Genomic DNA, 20,593 nt, shown 5'->3' on the forward strand with positions numbered 1-20,593 from the left:
AAAAATCTAGAGGCGAGGAAAAACCAGGGGCAACAAATGACCTCAGGCAGGGTGGTACGCTGGTCGGCACATTGTTGGCTAGGGAATATGTGATCTCTAGAGGGATATAATGTGATGAACTGTGGTATTAGTTACACAACTAGGGTGTAGTAAGGGGGCAGTGGGGGGTGGGGAGGGAGGGGGAGAGAGAGAGAGAGTTTAGATAGAAGTTATTTAAAATTGGAGAATTCAACATTCATACCACTAGGTTGTGAGCTACCCAAGAAAAATATAAGGTGCTGTTCATCCAATTTGCGTGTGGCCTCACTCTGACAGTGGAGGAGGTCCAGGACAGGAAGGTCAGTCTGGGAATGGGGAGTTGAAATGGTTGGCGACTGGGAGATCCCACAGTTCTCAGTGGACCGAGTGTAAGTATTCAGCAAAACGCTTGCCGAGTCTACGTTTGGTCTCGTTGATTGCAGGAGCCCACATCGGCAACACCGGATGCAGTAGATGAGGGTAGCGGAGGTACATGTGAACCTTTGTCTTACCAGAAAGGACTGTCGGGGGGTCCCCGGATGGAGTCAAGGGAGGAGGTTTAGGGACAGGTGTAGCATCTCCTATGGTTACAAGGGAAAGTACCTGGGGAGGAGGAGGTTTGGGTGGGAAGAGATAAGCTAACCAGGGAGTTGCGGAGGGAGCGGTATCTGTGGAAGGTGGAAAGGGATGGAAATGGGAAGATGTGATTAGTGGTGGGATCCTGTAGGAGGTGATGGAAATATCGGAAGATAATGTGTTGGATGCGGAAGCTAGTGAGGTGAAAGGTGAGGATCGAGGAAACTCCATCCTTGTTGTGCCTGGGGGAGGGGGAGCAGAACTATGGGACATAGAGGAGACACGTGTGAAGGCCTCATTTATGACAGAAGGAGGGAACCCATGATCCCTGAAGAATGAGGACATCTCGGATGTCCTAGTATGGAACACCTTATCTTGGGAGTAGATGCAGCAGAGATGGTGGAAGTGAGAGTAGGGAATAGCATCTTTGCAAGAGGCAGGGTGGGAAGCGTGTAGTCCAGATAACTGTGGGAGCCGGTCGGCTTGTAGTCGACGTCTGTCAATAGTTTGTCTCCAGCGACAGAGACAGAGAGATCAAGAAAGGGAAGAGAAGTGTCCCAGATAGTCCAGGTGTATTTGAGGGCAGGATGGAAGTTAGTGGTGAAGTTAGTAAAGTCCATATGTTCTGCACGGGTGCAGGAGGTAGCCTCGATGCAGTTGTCAATGTAGCGGAGAAAGAGTTGGGGGATAGAGGTATTGTATGCCTTAAATAATGACTATTCGACGTAGCCGACAAGAAGGCAGGTATAGCTTGGTCCCATGCGAATGCCCGTGGCTACACCTTTGATTTAGAGAAAGTGGGAGGAGTCAAAGGAGAAGTTGTGGAGGGTGAGGAGGACATGTTCGGGAGGGGGGTGTTAGAGGAGGGAAATTGATTGGGTCTTCGTTCGAGGAAGAAACAAAGGGGTTTAAGGCCCTCCTGGTGGGGAATGGGGGTGTAGAGGGTCTGAAAGCCCATGGTAAAGATGAGTGAATGGTGCCTGGAACTTGGAGGGACAGCACCTTACGCCAACTGAGGAAGAGCACCTCATATTTCTCTTGGGTAACTTACAAGCTGCCTGATCCACAGAGTTACTCCAGCACTTTGTGCCTCCCTCTAGTCTGGTCCCCTGCCATTTGGGAGGACATACCTGCAAAAGAGGGAAATGCTGGGAAGGTTCAATGAAGTGTTACCTGGGATGGAGGCATTGGCTTTGAGGAGTGATTAAGCAGTCTGAACCATTTATTGTTTTGAACGAAGAAGATTGAAAGGCAATTTTATTGACACTTACAAGGGTAGATGTGGAGCTGATTTTCTCCCAGCTGGGATGCCTAAAACAGAGGTTATGGTCACACGATTGGATGAAATGTATTTATTTAAAGGGTAGTGAATCTGGAAATCTCTCCCCAAGAATGCTATAAAGGGTTTGTCACTGAATCTAACCAAAGTGATGTTTTTTTTTGGGGGTGGGTGGGGAATCGGGCAAAGTGGATGCAGTACAGGAAAGTGGTACCAAGGCAACAAATCAGTTGTGATCTTTTTGAATGATGGAACAGACATGAGATGCTGCCTGGTCAACCATATCTCTATCTTAAGTATAAGAAAATAACTGCAGATGCTGGTACAAATCGAAGGTATTTATTCACAAAATGCTGGAGTAACTCAGAAATGTCAGGCAGCTTCTCAGGAGAGAAGGAATAGGTGACGTTTCGGGTCGAGACCCTTCTTCAGTCTGAAGAAGGGTCTCGACCCGAAACGTCACCCATTCCTTCTCTCCTGAGATGCTGCCTGACCTGCTGAGTTACTCCAGCATTTTGTGAATAAATATCTCTATCTTAACATCTCTATCTTTGTTCATGAACACCGGAACAAAGGAAACCTAATTCTTAGCATAATCAACCAAAGCACGGCCTTGAAGATGATGCTTTATTTCCAAAAATATTAAATACCCCTCTTACAGTATTAAGCGGCTTTGATCTGCAGCATGCTGAATGAGTGACAAGTTTGTTATTAACTTCAGTACACCACAGATTGGAAATATATAGTTTGTAAGCTGTTGCAGTGCAAGTGAGTGAAGTTGCTAGGGATGGGTTGAAAAATGAAAACAGAGGTTAGGAAAGAAGTCATAACAAAGAAGACAAGATGGTCTGCTATTAAATGATCAAAGAACAATTGCAAAATATTCTACAGGAATGTAAGGAAGAACAATTCAGCCAGAGACAGTGTCACGAGAGGCAATGACAACGCTTTTTAAGATACAAATAGGAGCTAATTGAAACACCAATTCAAATTGAGCGAGCTTAAAATCTTGGTACAATCAGAATTTACAGTTTGAGAAGGAATAGTAATGTTGCTATTCAATAGAAATAACGAAAATAAAGTAGAAAAGGAATAGTCCATGTCAGAGATAGACATCACTGCTGCCAACTAGACCATGAGCTTTGTGCTGGCATTGATGATTTAATATTCAGACTCTCTCCCTCAGATAGCCAGAACGCTAAAGTTATTCCTCTATTTAAAAAAAGCAGATGGTCACGTTTCAACAGTTTCATTAAATTCTTTGAAGTAGTAACAGAACGAAATGACAAGAGCGTGTCAAGCATTAACAAGGCAATAAAAGAAATTGAACCTAGTACTTGGTTTGACAAGGGAATGGAATCAACAAGCAGATAAGTAATGCCTTTTACTATTGGGAGAGGATGCTGAGATTGATTGATACTTTCTGCTGGTAAATTTCAAGCAGTTTGCCAGGGCTCTCCAGGTGCCACTCTCCAGGGCTCGCCAGGTGCCACCCTCCAGGTACCACTCACCAGGACTCTCCAGGTGCCACCCTCCAGGGCTCTCCAGGTGCCACCCTCCAGGGCTCTCCAGGTGCCACGCTCCAGGGCTCGCCAGGTGCCACCCTCCAGGTGCCACCCTCCAGGGCTCTCCAGGTGCCACCCTCCAGGGCTCTCCAGGGCTCGCCAGGTGCCAGCCTCCAGGACTCTCCAGGGCTCTCCAGGTGCCACTCTCCAGGACTCTCCAGGGCTCGCCAGGTGCCACCCTCCAGAGCTCTCCAGGTGCCACCCTCCAGGGATCTCCAGGTGCCACTCTCCAGGTGCCACTCTCCAGGTGCCACTCTCCAGGTGCCACCCTCCAGGGCTCTCCAGGTGCCACACTCCAGGGCTCTCCAGCTGCCACTCTCCAGGTGCCATGCTCCAGGGCTCTCCTGGTGCCACTCTCCAGGTGCCACCCTCCAGGTGCCACCCTCCAGGTGCCACTCTCCAGGGCTCTCCAGGTGCCACTCCAGGTGCCACCCTCCAGGGCTCTCCAGGTGCCACTCTCCAGGTGCCACCCTCCTGGGCTCTCCAGGTGCCACTCTCCAGGTGCCACCCTCCAGGTGCCACTCTCCAGGGCTCTCCAGGTGCCACTCTCCAGGTGCCACTCTCCAGGTGCCACTCTCCAGGTGCCACTCTCCAGGTGCCACTCTCCAGGTGCCACTCTCCAGGTGCCACTCTCCAGATGCCACTGTCCAGGTGCCACTCTCCAAGGCTCTCCAGGGCTCTCCAGGTGCCACCCTCCAGGTACCACTCTTCAGGTGCCACCAGGGCTCTCCAGGTGCCACTCTCCAGGTGCGACCAGGGCTCTCCAGGTGCCACTCTCCAGGTGCCACCCTCCAGGGCTCTGAGGTTCCCGCTGTCGATAGGCTTGAAAGCACATATCACCAGATTAAGAAAAAAAAATCCCCACTGTTATACGATTCTTGAACCGACCCCTCATGTTTTGGGGGTTAATTCCCGATGTCCCAATCCACCTCGATGGGGCTCGCACGCTTTTATTTATCAGCACTTTCTCTGTGCCTGCAACACCATATTATGCGTAAGAAGGAACTGCAGGTGCTGGTTTAAACAGAAGATAAGCACAAAAAGCTGGAGTAACTCAGCAGAACCGGCAGCATCTCTGGAGGGAAGGAATGGGTGACGTTTCAAGTCGAGACCCTGGTCTGAAGAAGGGTCTCGAACCGAAACGTCACCCATTCCTTCTCTCCAGAGATGCTGCCTACCCCACGGGTTACTCCAGCTTTTTGTGTCTACACCATACAATGCATTCTATTTCCTTTCTCTCTTTTGCACTGCCTGTTGGGTTCATGTATGGTATGATTTGCATGGATAGAGCACAAAACAATGTTTTTCACGGCATTTCAGTAAGAGCTAAAGGTGGTTCATTGTCATAAGTACCAACGACGGCACAATTAAATTCTTACTTGTTCCAACTTAACGGGCCTGTAAATGCAATAACAGAGATAATATATGATAATTTAAAATACACTAAATTAACAACTGTAATTCAAGGTAACCATCATAGTGCAAAAAAAAAAGTCGATAGTGCAACCAAAGACAGTCTGCAGAAGATCATAGTTGCTGAGCTTAGTGTTATTACATGTTCAGTAGCCTGATAGTTGTTGCAAAGAAGCTGTTCTTCAGCCTGCTGGGCACGGTTTTCAGGCTCCTGTAGCTTCTCAATAGCAGCAGCAAAATCATCTTGTGGCCGAGGCGCTGTGGGACTTGCTAATATTAGCTGCCTTTTTAAGGCAACACCTCCTTTAAATCCCTTCGATGGTGCACTTGTCAATAATAAACCAATACCAAGAACCTGCAAAGCAATTCACAAGAAGAGGTATTTTTTAAACTGCCATCAAAAACATCTTAAGAGCTGCAATTCATGGAGCCCCAGTTTCAATCACTGAACAACAGGATTGATTTATCACAGTGTCCAGGTCAGCACTGGTAGTTGCTGGGACCAACTGTTAAACGTACAACAGGGCAGGCGATGCAGAGAAGCCGGAATGGACAGAACTGGAGCTCAATAGGCTTCAGGAGACAACAACTAGATTGGGAGCAGCACGTAAGTTTTTCCAAGGACCACATGTGCTTCCAAACCTGATGGTTCATGACTTAGACTTACTGCGGCACGGTGGCGCGGCGGTAGAGTTGCTGCCTTACAGCAAATGCAGCGCCGGAGACTCAGGTTCGATCCTGACTATGGGTGCCGTCTGTACGGAGTTTGTACGTTCTACCCGTGACCTGCGTGGGTTTTCTCCGAGATCTTCGGTTTCCTCTCACGCTCCAAAGACGTAGTGGTATGTAGGTTAATTGACTGGGTAAATGTAAAAATTGTCCCTAGTGTGTGTAGGATAGTGTTAATGTGCGGGGATCGCTGGGCGGCACGGACTCGGTGGGCCGAAGGGCCTGTTTCCGCGCTGTATCTCTAAATCCAAAAAAAAAATCTAAAGTGCGTTCTCAGAGTAGTGTAATTGGCTGATTATTTTAGGAGTCATAGAGTGATACAGTGTGTAAATATACCCTTCAATACAACTTGTCCACACCGCCCAACATGTCCTCTTCTTCTTCTGTCGTATGTCTTTTAGACCTGCAGCTCCGTTGAGGCGAGCCAGGCTAACGTGTCATCGGCCAGGTCAATCAGACCTCGTTCACCATTGGGTGGTTGGTATTTGGGGCAACTGGTGACTGTGTGCTCCACTGTCTGTGTTGGGTCCCCACACTCACAGGAGGCACGTCTGCAGACCGCAAAACGGCATGCCTCCCCAGGCCAGGCGGCACCGTCAAAAGCCGCCAACTGTCGAGGTTTAGTGCCACTGCAGCTCAACGTTGAAGGCCTTACCGTCGCCAAGCTCAACGTCATCGAACAGCCCAACATGCCCCAGCTGCACTAGTCCCACCTGCCCGAGTTTGGTCCATATCCCTCCAAACCTGTCCTATCAATGCACCTTCCATCTGTTTCTTAATTGTTGAGATATTCCCTGCCTCAACTACCTCCTCTGACAGTTTGTTCCATACACCCACCACCCTGTGTGATTGTGGGAAAAAGTTACCCCTCAGATTCCTATTAAATCTTTTCCCCTTCTCCTTAAATCTGTGTCCTCTGGTCCTGGGCAAGAGACTCTGTGCATCCACCCGATCTATTCCTCTCACAAGTCCAATGATCATCACTGTTAAGGCACTGGGTCCAAGATCACCCCAGAGCTACAGAAGTAAAATTGCCCTGAGAAAATGATAACACTTCTACTACCAACCTCAGTATGCAATCGTGACCCATGCCTGCAAATATCCAGTCAAATTTCTGTAGAATTATCTGGAAATGGTTGTTTCGTTTCGAGATACAGCGCGGAAACAGGCCCTTCGGCCCACCGGGTCTGCGCCGACCAGCGATCCCCGCATACTAACACTATCCTATACCCACCAGGGACAATTTTTACAATTACCAAGCCAATTATCATAGAAACTTCTACGTCTTTGAAGTGTGGGAGGAAACCGGAGATCCTGGAGAAAACCCACGCAGGTCACGGGGAGAACGTACAAACTCCGTACAGACAGCACCCGTAGCCAGGATCGCACACGGGTCTCTGGCACTGTCAGGCAGCAACTCTACTGCTGCGCCACCGTGCCCACCTCCTCAACCCGATCTATGACCGCCACGGCTGTGGTGGAAGCCGAGGAACCGCAGACGCTGGTTTACCAAACAAAAAGACACAAGAACGCTGGAGGAATCGCGGGGAGCGTTTTTGAAGTGGAGATGTGTTGCAATATTTTACTCGGGTGGAGATGGGAGTGAGGATGGGGGGGTGGATGGGAATGATTTGTCAAATTCATGACACTGAAAATAAAACAGCATTTCCTGATTGAATTGTAGACAGTGATGTGGCTGGTATTAAAAAAGGCAAGTAAATATTGTGATCATCCATTGCAACCTCCAGCGTATTATCACATATGTAAAAAGGATCATTGCTATTGCTATCTGTCAACAAGTGACTCCATTCAAGTCATGTAAGATTATGTGTTTCTATTTCGAGAAGATATTGCTTTTGTGCAGTAAACATGATTAAGGACTCTGAGGTAAAAGTGTTACAATCGGTGACAACTAACGTGGGGCCAAACAAGCTTCTCAAAATTGAAATGATGAGTAAGTGCTCAGTGTAAAACCACAGTGATCCAGGATTTGAGAGTCAGACTGGCTCATCAGACTGCAGACCAAGGTAAGTGTACTGGGACTCTACCTGCTTAAATTGAGGGATAAAACCCGAATAGCAAGTCTGAGCCTGAAGGAAAAATATAGCCAGCTCAACTGTAAGCTGACCCAAGGTGCATTACTGAAGTGTAATAAAACAAAAGCAAAATTGATGCCAAGCCAAAAAAAAGAGGATATGTATTTAAATCTCTAAACGTTTGATCAACAAGATAAGTTGTAAAAGTTAGGTTGGGGGAGGAATAATGGGAATGCTATGCAGAACAATGGCAACAGAAATGAGGCTGATGATACAGGATAAATTTCACAAAATGCTGGAGTAACTCAGCAGGTCAGGCAGCATCTCAGGAGAGAAGGAACCATTCCTTGTCTCCTGAGATGCAGCCAGACCTGCTGAGTTACTCCAGCATTTTGTGAAATAAATACCTTCGATTTGTACCAGCATCTGCAGTTATTTTCTTACAATACAGGATAAATTAATACACACGATGAACAGTAAATGATAGAAGATATGAAACCTTACCAACCATTACCACTGGCTCAAAGGTGGACACAAAATGCTGGAGTAACTCAGCGGGTCAGGCAGCATCTCGGGAGAGAAGGAATGGTTGACGTTTCATCAGACTGAAGAAGGGCCTCGACCTGAAACGTCATACATTCCTTCTCTCCCGAGATGCTGACTGACCCTCTGAGTTACCCCAGCATTTTGTGTCTACCTTCGATTTAAACCAGTATCTGCAGGGGTTTTTTTTTTTCTACTACCACTGGCTCAATGTGTCTGTGGATGAAACTCTCAACAATGCCTTTATCGCCTTCATAATCAAATTTTCCAAAGCTTCTTTGGCTGGTCTCTCAACTTCTGCAGTCGGTATCTTATCTTGTACCAAATCCTATTCATTCACAAAATGCAGGACAAATCCACTTTGGCCATTACTACCCAATTATTTGGCTCCCAATCAGCAGCAAAATAATGGAAGGTACCAACATGGACCAAAGACATGAAATTTCGAGGTGGCTGTTCTTGAGGTCAAGGTGATATTTGACCGAGGAAGACCTGGTTAAATGAAGCCTAATGGGCAGCAAGTGAAAATAGTCATATAATAGTGAAAATGATTGGAGTCATATTTTACTCAAAGGGAGATTGTTGTGAAATTTAGAGGTCATGTTCCAACCTCCAAGATAAAATGCAAAGTTCGTCCAATTTCTTCATCATTGAACTTCATTATATCGTCTGGTCAGAAGTGGGGATATTTGTGAATTTTAGTGCTTGATTGAATTCCACTCACAGGTCCTCAGCAAGTGAAGCAGTAGGTACCTACACGCAGCAAGACCCAGATAGCAACATGCAAACTCTTACGTTTTCCCCTTTAATTTCAAATCCCTTCACGGCTTCATGCTTCCTTACATCTCAAACCTCCACTAGCCCCACAACGACTGCAAACCTTGATTCTGGATTCTTATGCATGCCTGATTTCTTTACGCCCACCATTGGTAACTTTACCTTCTCCTCCCCTCGAACTCTGACTCTCTCTCCTTTTTGTTATTGTTGAGGATATTTTGAAGAGGCACCAGACAGAACAAGGAAAACCAGGTGGAGAAACAGGACAAATACCAACTAATTGCTACAAAGGACACACCATCTACATAAACATTTACTGCAATTTCAAACCGATTAGTATTTATTCCAAATTATAATTCTGAACTGTTAGAGTGTCAAAATGCATTATAGATCAACTAGCAAGGAGGAGATAGAAGCTTGGACAAGTATAACATAGAGAGTTGCATCACAGCTTGGTTTGGTAACGTGAATGCCCAAGGAACAAGAAGACATTTCCTCAAGAAGGCAGCTAATATCATCAAAGACCTACACCACTGTGGCTGTGCTATCTTTGGGAAGAAGGTACAGGAGCCTGAAAATGATTTTATTCAGTTTAAAGAGCAGCTTCTTCTCATCAACCGTAGGCTCTTAAATCGCACTGAAATTATCCACAATCTTACTTCAGCACCAAACACCAATGGACTTTGTGGCAGGTTATTCTGTAGACTTCGGCCTGCAGTATTATGGTCTGGTTATCGTGTATATGTGATAATTTATTGTCTGATTGTTTATTGTATATTTATTTGTTGCGTTGCTGAGTTAATGTGCCTGCCAAACCGTAGCAAGTAAGAATTTCAATGTTCCAGTCCCGGCTCATATGGCAATGAAATATTCTTAACCCTTGACTCTTGAAATTGTCCAAGCTCATGTATGCTTAGGTGAATGCAGATTAGGTAAGCCTGATGGAGAATATTCATAAAGACTTGTCTGCATATCCAAAAGTGCTTGATGTAAAATCATCCCCAAATTATTTCAAGCCACTATGGACAAGATATTACAAAGCATTTGATCTTGTCTCTGTCATCAAGAAAATATATTGCTCAATAGTGTTCTGCCGAAGTGTTCTTTTGCTCATCTCTGACCCTGCTTCTGTCCATCATCTGCTAAAAGTTTCATTTGTGGCCTTGTCACCTCTGATTACTATCTTTTAGCTTTTCTGGCTGGCATCTCATCTTTCCTCCTTCCCCTCCTTAAACCTGAGCGCATTCTAGGTTTTCTCGATCTTCTATGTTTCGCTGGCACATCTCATGTTATTTTCATATCTTCCAGTAACGTAGAAGAAGGCCAATCAGGCGTATAAGAAAATAACTGCAGATGCTGGTACAAATCGATTTATTCACAAAATGCTGGAGTAACTCAGCAGGTCAGGCAGCATCTCGGGAGAGAAGGAATGGGTGACGTTTCGGGTCGAGACCCTTCTTCAGACTGATGTCGGGGGTGGGACAAAGGAAGGATATAGGTGGAGACAGGAAGATAGAGGGAGATCTGGGAAGGAGGAGGGGAAGGGAGGGACAGAGGAGCTATCTGAAGTTGGAGAAGTCGACGTTCATACCACCAGGCCGCAAACTGCCCAGGCGAAATATGAGGTGCTGCTCCTCCAATTTCCGGCGGGCCTCACTATGGCACTGGAGGAGGCCCATGACAGAGAGGTCAGACTGGTAATGGGAGGGGGAGTTAAAGTGCTGGGCCACCGGGAGATCAGTTGCGTTAATGCGGACCGAGCGCAGGTGTTCAGCGAAGCGATCGCTGAGCCAATCAGGCCAATCAGGCTATTGACTCCATGCTGGCTGTCAGAGTAATCCCATCACCCAGTCACCCACTTGCTTCTCTGTAACCTATTCTTTCTCACACGCGTATCAACTCCTGGAACTCACATCCACATGGTGCAACTTACAGTAGCAAATTAATCTCTCACCTTGTCTTTGGGATGTTGAGGAAACCAAAAGGGATGCTCATACAGTCCAAGAGGGAAAGTACAAAATTCCTCAAAATCAGGATCAGAATTAAATTATTGGTGTTGTGTGGAGCATCGAGTCTGAAGGAGGGTCTCAACCAGATACGTCACCTATTCCTTTTGCTTCATGATGGATGCTACCTTGTCCCTCTGATATACTTTCATCAGAACTCCATGATGTTCCAGTTTCGTTGGCTCTTCTATGTGTAGCTTGACGGCATGAGAATAACTCACAGCGAATCTCCACATATTATCCTTGTTGGTTCAAACCTAAAGCAGATTCAATACTAAATGTACTTTGTGGGTTGCAACCTTAGGGTAGGACGATAAATTGGCCAAAGGATGTTTAAAACTAGAGAGTAAGAGGGGTGGGAGCTAGAGCAGTAGATCAAAAATTAGCAAGAGTGATGGGAAGGTAAAGGTTAGGACCAAAAAGTTTCAAAAGAAGGACAGGCAGGTGAGGTGAAGGAATATTGTGAAGCTGGTAGGATGAAGTTTACCAGTCTCACATGTGGCGCCTCTGGAAATCCAAGTAAACAACATGGGTCTCGACCCGAAACGTCACCCATTCCTCCTCTACAGAGATGCTAACCTGTCCCGCTGAGTTACTCCAGCATTTTGTGTCTATCCACTGGCTCTCCTTTGTCTATCCTCCTTGTTATTTCCTCAAAAAATCCCAACAGATTTATCAGGCACGATCTCCCCTTAGCAAAACCATGCTGACTTTGGCCTATTGTATCATGTGCTTCCAAGCACCCTGAAACCTCGTCCTTCATAATAGACTCTAAAATTTTACCAACCACAGAGGTCAGTCTTTCTGAACCCTGGGTTGTAGTCCATCTGGTGCAGGTGACTTATCCACTATCAAACTTCTCAGCTTCCCAAGCACCTTCTCCTTAGTAGTAGTGACTGCACTCACTGTGCCCCCTGACTCTCTTGAATTTCTGGCACGTTGCTGGTGTCTTCCATTGAGAAGACTGATGCAAAAAACGGATTCAGTTCATCCACAATTTCTTTGTTCCCCTTGACTACTTCCCCAGCATCAGTTTTCAGTGGTCCAATATCCACTCTTGCCTCTCTTTTATTCCTCAAATATCAGGAAAAAAATGTTTGGTATCCTCTTTTTTATTCTTGGCTAACTTACCTTCATATTTCATCTTTTCTCCCTTTATTGCTTCTTTAGATCCCTTCTGTTGGTTTTTAAAAGTTTCCCAATCCTCTAGCTTCTTTCTAATCTTGGGCATGTTATATATCTTCTCGTTTGCTTTCATGCCATATTGAACTCCCTTTGTTAGCCACAGTTGCCTTATTCTTCCCTTAGTATGTTTCTTCTTCTTCGGAATGAAAAGTCCTGTGCTTTTGCAATTAATCCCAGAAAGCCCTGCTATTGCTGTTACTCCTGTTATTCCTCGGGTCCCCTTCCAATCAACTTTAGCCAGCTCCTCCCTCATGCCTCTGTCGGCTTAGGTTTACTCAACAGTAATACCAAATCATCCTATTTCAGCTTCTCCCTCGCAAACTGCAGATTTAATTTTATCATATTATGGTCACTGCTTCCGAAGGGGCATTATGTAGGCATTCTAACAATTCCCTTTCTTGTGTCCCAGTACCAACCTGATTTTCCAAGTCTACTTACTTCTTGAAATCCCCCATGACCACTGTAACGTTGCCTTTCTTACATGCCTTTTCTATTTCCTGATATAATTTGTGCCCTGTATGCTGAGTAATATTCAGAGGCCTGTGTGGCCTCCCATCAGGGTCTTTTTATTCTCGTAGTATCTCAAGGATTCTGCATCTTCTGATCTGAATCAAGGGATGTCGGGGTAGGGTAAACAAATAGTACTGAGTAGAAGATCAAACATGTTCTTACTGCATGGCAGAGTAGGCTTGGGATGCAGATGGCAACTCCTACTCCTATTTCCTGTGCTTGTATACAGTACAATCAACTGCTGAGAACTCATTGTACTGTATTTAAAGATGAACACTTGTTTTCAGCCAAGCTAGAATGTCTTCAACCAAATTTTTGAGCTCAATGCTTGACCATTATGAAGAACTGCACGCATGATCAATACCAATGTTTTCAATGTGCCACCAAAAATTGTACCTAGTGTCTTGTTACTGCTCATTAAGGGGATCTTGTGACTGCATGCACCTGTTCCACTAATAAAGAGATGTGCACAAGCAACTATTCCTTTTTCAAGGTTTCGACCTCTCACTGTCGAACTGGTCTCAAAATCATCGTAGTTAGTCTGTCTGACGCTATCCACAGAATATATGCTATTAAAGTGCATTTTTTATGGTCCTCAATCATCTCATGCATGTGCAGAGTACTCTCTCTGATTGCTTATTAGATTTACTGCCTTGCTGCTGGGACTGTCTCTATTTGCAATCATTACGTTTCGTCTGGCTTTGCATGCTGATGTTATGCGTGCTATCTTCTCTCAATCAAAACGACAAATCATCCTGAATGGATAAAGTGGTGCTGAATGGTTGCCCTGACAACAATAGCAAGATTTTCCCTGAAACTGCTTTTTGCCCCCATGCGCCATAGTTTGATGAAGAAGACCTTAGCGTTACTACAAATTTAAATACTGCATGTAGATTTATATCCCATCCTTACTGAAAATAGTTCAGTGCCATTTCCATTGCTGCAGTGATTTTACATGACCTATCAAAACTGAGATAGGCTTGTATTCACTGGAGTTTTGAAGGATGAGAGGGGGTCTTATAGAGACATGTAAAATCATAAAAGGACTGGACAAGCTAGATGCAGGAAAAATGTTCCCAATGTTGAGGGAGTCCAGAACCAGGGGTCACAGTCAAAGAATAAAGGGGAGGCCATTTAAAACTGAGGTGTGAATAAACTGCCACAGAAGGCAGTGGAGGCCAATTCACTGGATGAATTTAAAAGAGAGTTAGATAGAGGTCTAGGGGCTAGTGGAATCAAGGAATATGGGGAGAAGGCAGGCACAGGTTACTGAGTGTGGGTGATCAGCCATGATCACAATGAATGGCGGTGCTGGCTTGAAGGGCCGAATGGCCTCCTCCTGCACATATTTTCTGTTTCTATCCTGTGCATTGAAAGATTTTGCCTGAACATGCTCATACCCTTGCAAATAGTGATTCTTCAGCATCAGGGAGAAAACACATCCCAAAGTTACAGCATTGCACCAACATTTTCAACCCTACAGTTCTGCTGCTGATTCTTCAAACTTTTGATTGCAAGTACCAAATTTATCATTCTCAAAGACTTCAGATCATGCTGAGTTTAAATGAGTCCATAGCGTAATAACAGTTCTACTGAATACAAAATCACTTGTCTTACGAGGTACGAGCAAGTTGCTTAATGTTGAGTAGGATATCCAAAACCCTGTTGCTACTAGGAGCGTGGCATCTTTCCATTCCTGAATAATATTGATTTCAGCACCATCATTTTCACTTGCTGTTTCCATGATGTTCTTTGAAATTTACGGTGGCACGGTGGCGCAGCGGTAGAGTTGCTGCCTTACAGCGAATGCAGCGCCTGAGACTCAGGTTCGATCCTGACTACGGGCGCCGTCTGTACCGAGTTTGTACGTTCTCTCCGTGACCTGCGTGGGTTTTCTCCGAGATCTTCAGTTTCCTCCCACACTCCAAAGATGTGCAGGTATGTAGGTTAATTGACTGGGTAAAATGTAAAAATTGTCCCTAGTGTGTGTAGGATAGTGTTAATGTGCGGGGATCGCTGGGCGGCGCGGACTCGGTGGGCCAAAGGGCCTGTTTCCGCGCTGTATCTCTAAATCTAAAATATTTCCATTCACTCCACATGGATGTTGAAAGCAACTCCCATGTGTTATTACAGTTGGATTTGATATGGTTGATATGGTTGTCCATAGATGTAGCTTCCAACTCACCTGATGATACGGCTCCAGTTTTCGTCAGGATCGTTTAATTTCATGCCGTCCGCTCATCAAATGTGTTAAATTTGATTGCGGGTGAAACCAGACATTGGTGTGAAGGAGATGAAGATTGGCGGCTGTTACAGCCAGGTGGCATTAATGTTATCAGTGACGTCTGCGACCTATTTGAGTACATCACCACTCTTAATCATCCATTCAGTCTCCAAACCTTTCTCTGACTTTGAATCATGACTTTGAGACCTGGACCCCAAATCTTTCCACCCCCCGCTGATCTTTTGGACTTCCCTCTTCCTTTCTCAGCTCCCAAATTCTCAGCTCCCCGAGTACGAAAGCCAATCTGAACCTAACCGTGGCCAGGGATTAGACAGAAATGTGTCCTTTTGATGAAAGTGGCACAAATTGTCATCAATCACAGTCTCCCAAACACATCACCATCTATGGCTCCATCCTCCCTCAGTTTAAGCAGAAGTGTGGTGACCTTTCTTGGAGAGGTTCCTTTAAGTCAAGGGTTCCCAACCTGAGGTAACTTTACCCCAGGGGGTAAATTTGTTGATTCTGGATTTGTACATATTGACTGACTGTGTTTGGTTCTGGTATACCGGTATCTGTTCAACATTAGTTGTTCACAAATAAGTCAAATAACATTGTTCTGTGCTTTTATTATTGTTATTTGAACTTAAAATAATAATGTTAAAAACAGTATTTTAAAATGTCCCCTTTGTCAGTTGCTTTATTATGATAGAAGTGTAAACTCAAATTACTGAACAAAACAGGGTGGGGGTAAATTTACTTTCGAAAAGTTGCAATGGGGTGAATGGGACGAAAAAGGTTGGGAACTCCTGCTTTAATCGATAAGATGATTCCTTTGTTATCAACTCTTATTGGTCAGGTAATGACACAAAATAAATTGGGTTTGTACAAATAGGAGTTCATGGTGAAACTGATGAACAGCAAGTGTTGCTTTTGTTCATGTTTTGCTTGTGTTGAATGGTACTGTAATAATAAGGAACTCAGGTTTTTTTTAATTTTCCAAGCATGAATGAATGAATGAAAGCAAACAAGTAGGAAGCTTCAAGCATTCGGAGTTCTGACTAGCTTCACACATACACTGACAATAACACACATCCATTCAAAAATATATTGAAGATAGGCACAAAATGCTGGAATAACAGCAGGACAGGCAACATCTTTGGATTGAAGGAATTGGTGACGTTTCAGGTCGAGACCCTTCTTCAGACTGAGAGTCAGTGTTCAAAGATATATTGTTTAGTTCTGCTATTAATAGATACAATAATTTCCACCACTTTTGCTTTGCCCAGATGGTCATTTAACTGAAGATTGCAGTCATGTCTTCATATCCGTCTGCAGTTTGACCTCATTTCACAGGAAACTCTGTTACTATGACAGACGCAATAAGCTCACTGTCAAACTGAGGACATGCCTGATTTGCAAGGAAGTAGGGCGAACTAGCTTCCAGGCAACGTATTGCTTATATGCAGTTTTAGAGGATTCTTTTCAGATAAGGAGCTACAATTTACCATCACGTACAAAACAAATCAAAAGCACAAGATTGCTTTATATTTGCATTTAACAATGAGAAAGCGATCATTGTTAGGGGAAGAATTCAATTTAAATTTGACAGTGACTTTCATTTACATGTTTTAAATGCACATTTGATGAGACACAATAGGGAACAATGCTTAGAGAATTCGCAATCCGGAGGCAAGAGACTATGTTCACAAATCTAGAGGACAGCTTGTGTTTCAGAGTGTTCACCATTCATGAAAATTGATAGGTTTTAAGAGGATAGGAATGTTTTCTTCGACATGTAAAACATGAATTGCAAAATTAATATTCTCGTTGTGTGTATGTGGATTTGAGGGAGGGCACCCTAAGAGTGCAGTGAATTGATGTATTATTGTGAAAAATCAGGTTTGTGTTTCAGTTTCATTTATTTCATGATGTCCTTTGAGATGCTGGTCATTTTGATATTGATATTCCATTATGATTTATTGTTACAGGGAATGGGAGAGAATTTGATTAGGAGCTTCAAGCTAAGCCATGCAGCATTTGAGGCTGCTACTTTCAGAGATTTTCATAAGAAAGTGATAATCTCATCTGCAGAAACAGTGCTTTAATGGGAAGAGGTTACATCCTGCCGAGGCATTTCATATCAAGAAGGTTTGAAAATAATGTGGAAGAGTTGGCTGTATGAATATTTATCACTGCATTAAAATATGGGAAAAACATGCTCTGTATAATGCAAAATACGGGGGAATATCATATTAAACCCTGTGAAAAGTTGCAAATCTCAGATGTTCCTCTTGTTATTATTGTAGATTGGCATTATACACTGAAAACTCAATGAATATGATACTTTAATATCAACAGACACCTGTCAATAGGTTGATGATGATGAATTCTCTATTAATATTACATTGACGTTCTCTTGACTCACTTGCTGAATTGCCTACTACTTCCCTGCAGTGTTCCTCCCTTTGCATCCTGCAAAGAGCCAATGCAGCTCTCATTCATGTCTCCCTATGTGCAGAAGCTCCAACTGCTACATTCTTTCCTTGCTGACTCACAAAGCCAGCACGTCCACTGGGGATTCTTTGTTATCCTCATCTTCAACACACCACACTTGTTGGTGATGCTACAGACAGGAGTCTTGTCAATCAGCTATCACTGCATCCTTACACATCTCCTTCCAGGTGACTTGAAACAAGGCCCTTACATCCCACTTTCTTTTGATGGGTGATATCATAAAGGCTTTAATATAAACTTGTCTGAAAACTTACTCCCCCAATATGACACACCCATGCTTGATTTATGTTCCCTTCGCTGACAAGCATGCTGGCTAATACTTCTCATCATCAAATCAGGCCCTCGTCTTCCCCTCCAACACTCAGGTTTAGTTTAGTTTAGAGATACTGCGCAGAAACAGGCCCTTCGGCCCACAATGTCCGTGCCGACCAGCAATCCCTGCACACTAACACTATCATACACACACTAGGAACAAGTTAACATGTATACCAAGCCAATTAGCCTACAAAACAGTATGCCTTAGGAGTGTGGGAGGGAACCAGAACTACCCGGAAAAACCCCACGTGGGCACAGGGAGAATGTACAATCTCCATACAAACAGCGCCCATAGTCAGGATTGAACCCGGATCTCTGATGCTGTGATGGAGAAACTCTACCGCTGTGCCGCCATGCCACCCTTTACCATACCGTACTTTACCTCTTTGGGAATCTCACCTTCTACAGGCACCCTTTTGCTTCATTTAAAAGTTTTTTTTTCTGCTGCCCACTCACTAAAATAACTTTAAATGTTTGCACTGATCGACTTCTCATCCTCTGATTTCAACCTTTGTCTCTCAACATTTCCCACTTGATTCCAAGTTCATTGCCATCTATTCCTCGTTTGACCTCTCTCCTCATATTAACCTGGGTTTGAGTTGTGTTTATTGTCATGTGTTTATTGTCCGAGGTACAGTTACTTCACAAATTAGATTATTGGTCATCGCCATACACTCGCAAAGCTTGGGCCATTTCAAATTCTGAACCACGGGAAGAGCAATGTTCTGTTGAGAAGGCAATCGGGTGTGATCCTGACATCAGCAAAGCCTTTAATCTTGCCCTGGGCTTTCTGGTAATTAAAGACTAAAGCTGCAATGAATCAAGAGAAGGATTATCCGATCATTCAAAGAAAGGGTCAGAGATATCGTGCAGAGTAAAAGGCCCGTATGGTTGCTACGCAACTTGGTTTCTAAACTACAATAAACCCCCTGTGGTTTAGTTTAGTTTAGAGGTACAGAGTGGAAAAAGGCCCTTCGGCCCATTGAGTCTACACTGGCCAGCGATCCCCACACATCAAAACCACCCTGCACACACTCGAGACAATTTTACATTTACACCAAGCCAATTAACCTACAAACCCACACAGGTCAAGGAGAGAACGTACAAACTCTGTACAAACAGCACAGGATCTAATGCAGGTCTCTGCTGCAGTCTTGGAGTAGCTCTACCGCTACACCACCATGCCTGCCTGTGGTCTTGAGCATTACCGAATCACCATGACACACTTTATGCCTCAGAGGATTGCTGCCTCACCTGGCTGCACACACCTCTCCTGTGAACCTGGAGCGGCCCCCTGGCCTGCTGTGTTGGGATGTGTAGGGAGGAACTGAAGATGCTGGTTTACACCAAAGATAGACACAAAATGCTGAGTAACTCAGCAGGACAGGCAGCATCTCTGGAGAGAAGGATTGGGTGACGTTTCGGGTCAAGACCCTTCTTCGGACTGAGAGGATGGGCTGAGAGACTTCCACAGATGGTCCACGCTCACTGTGACGGCCAGAATTCACCCAAAGCCCTTCACCTCAGCACCAAGCAGCCAGATTGCCCACCCTCTCCGCCCAACACCAGGCAGCCCCTGTACATTGCCTCAGAGTCTACTACAAACTCTGTCATGTAATGATAAGTTAGTGGTGTAGGAAGGAACTGCAGATGCTGGTTTAAACCGAAGATAGACACAAAATGCTGGAGTAACTCAGCGGGACAGGCAGCATCTTTGGAGAGAAGGAAAGGGTGACGTTTCAGGTTGAGACGCTGGTCTGAAGAAGGATCTCATGCTGAAATGTCACTCATTCCTTCTCTCCAGAGATGCTGCCTGTCCCACTGAGTTACTCCAGCATTTTGTGGCTATCATGATAAGTTAGTTGTTTAATTTTTTGTGGTAGTACCTATGGACGACTAAGTCCTCAACCAGCTGACCAGCACAGCAGCACTATCAATAGCACACCTCTCTTTATTATGCTATATTGACCCCTTTTAGTGCTGATTCCATTAGCACTCTCATTCATGACAATGCCTCCAGAGAGCCATGCATATATCATAACATGATTCTTTCATCAGCTAGGTAGCTGGCTGTGTCCAGTTAGACAGGTTCAGGTATAGATTTATTGTGGTCACGTGTGCCGGTACAGTTAAAAAAAAACTTTGTTTTGTATGCTTCCAATCAACTCAGATAATATTGTACATGAATACAATCCAGTACAAATAGTGGTGTGAAGAGAAAGGTAGAGTTGAGAATACCTTTGTCAGCATTGTAGCATGACAGTTCCAGTGAAAAAGTCCAGAGCCCTCAGTGAGGTTGGTTGGATGATCGGGTCTGTACCATACCTTCGGGAGGAATAGTTCAGAAGTCTGAAAACAGAGGGGAAGAAGCTGTTTCTGAGTCTGGTGGTGCGCACTTTCAATTTTCAGTATCCTTTGCACGGTGGAAGAGAGGAGAAGAAGGAACGACCAGGGTTGGAAAAGTCATTTCAGTATGCCGGCTGCTCTCCCATGGCAAAGTGAAGTGTAGATGGAGTCAATGGTGGGGAGTCTACTCTGTGTGATGGACTGGGCTATATTCTCGACTTTCTGTAATTCCTTGCAATCTTGGACAGAGATGTCCCCAAACCAAGCTGTGATGCAACCCAACATGATGCTTTCTAGAGTGCATCGGTAGAAGTTTGTAAGAGTAATTGAGAAATGCCAAATTTCTACAATCTCTTTAGAACGTTAAGGCATCGGCTCCTCCTATTCACATACAAAGCCCTAAACGGGCTTGCCCCCCCCCCCCCCCCCACCCCCATATAAAAAATCTTCTAACCCACCACTCTATCTCCAGGTCCCTCAGGTCGACCGACTTGGGGCTACTCACTTTCCTGCGGTCTAGGCTTAAGCTCAGGGGTGACCGCGCTTTTGTGGTTGCA

Source organism: Rhinoraja longicauda, chromosome 7 (genome assembly GCF_053455715.1).
Source record: "Rhinoraja longicauda isolate Sanriku21f chromosome 7, sRhiLon1.1, whole genome shotgun sequence".
Taxonomy (NCBI): Eukaryota; Metazoa; Chordata; class Chondrichthyes; order Rajiformes; family Arhynchobatidae; genus Rhinoraja; species Rhinoraja longicauda.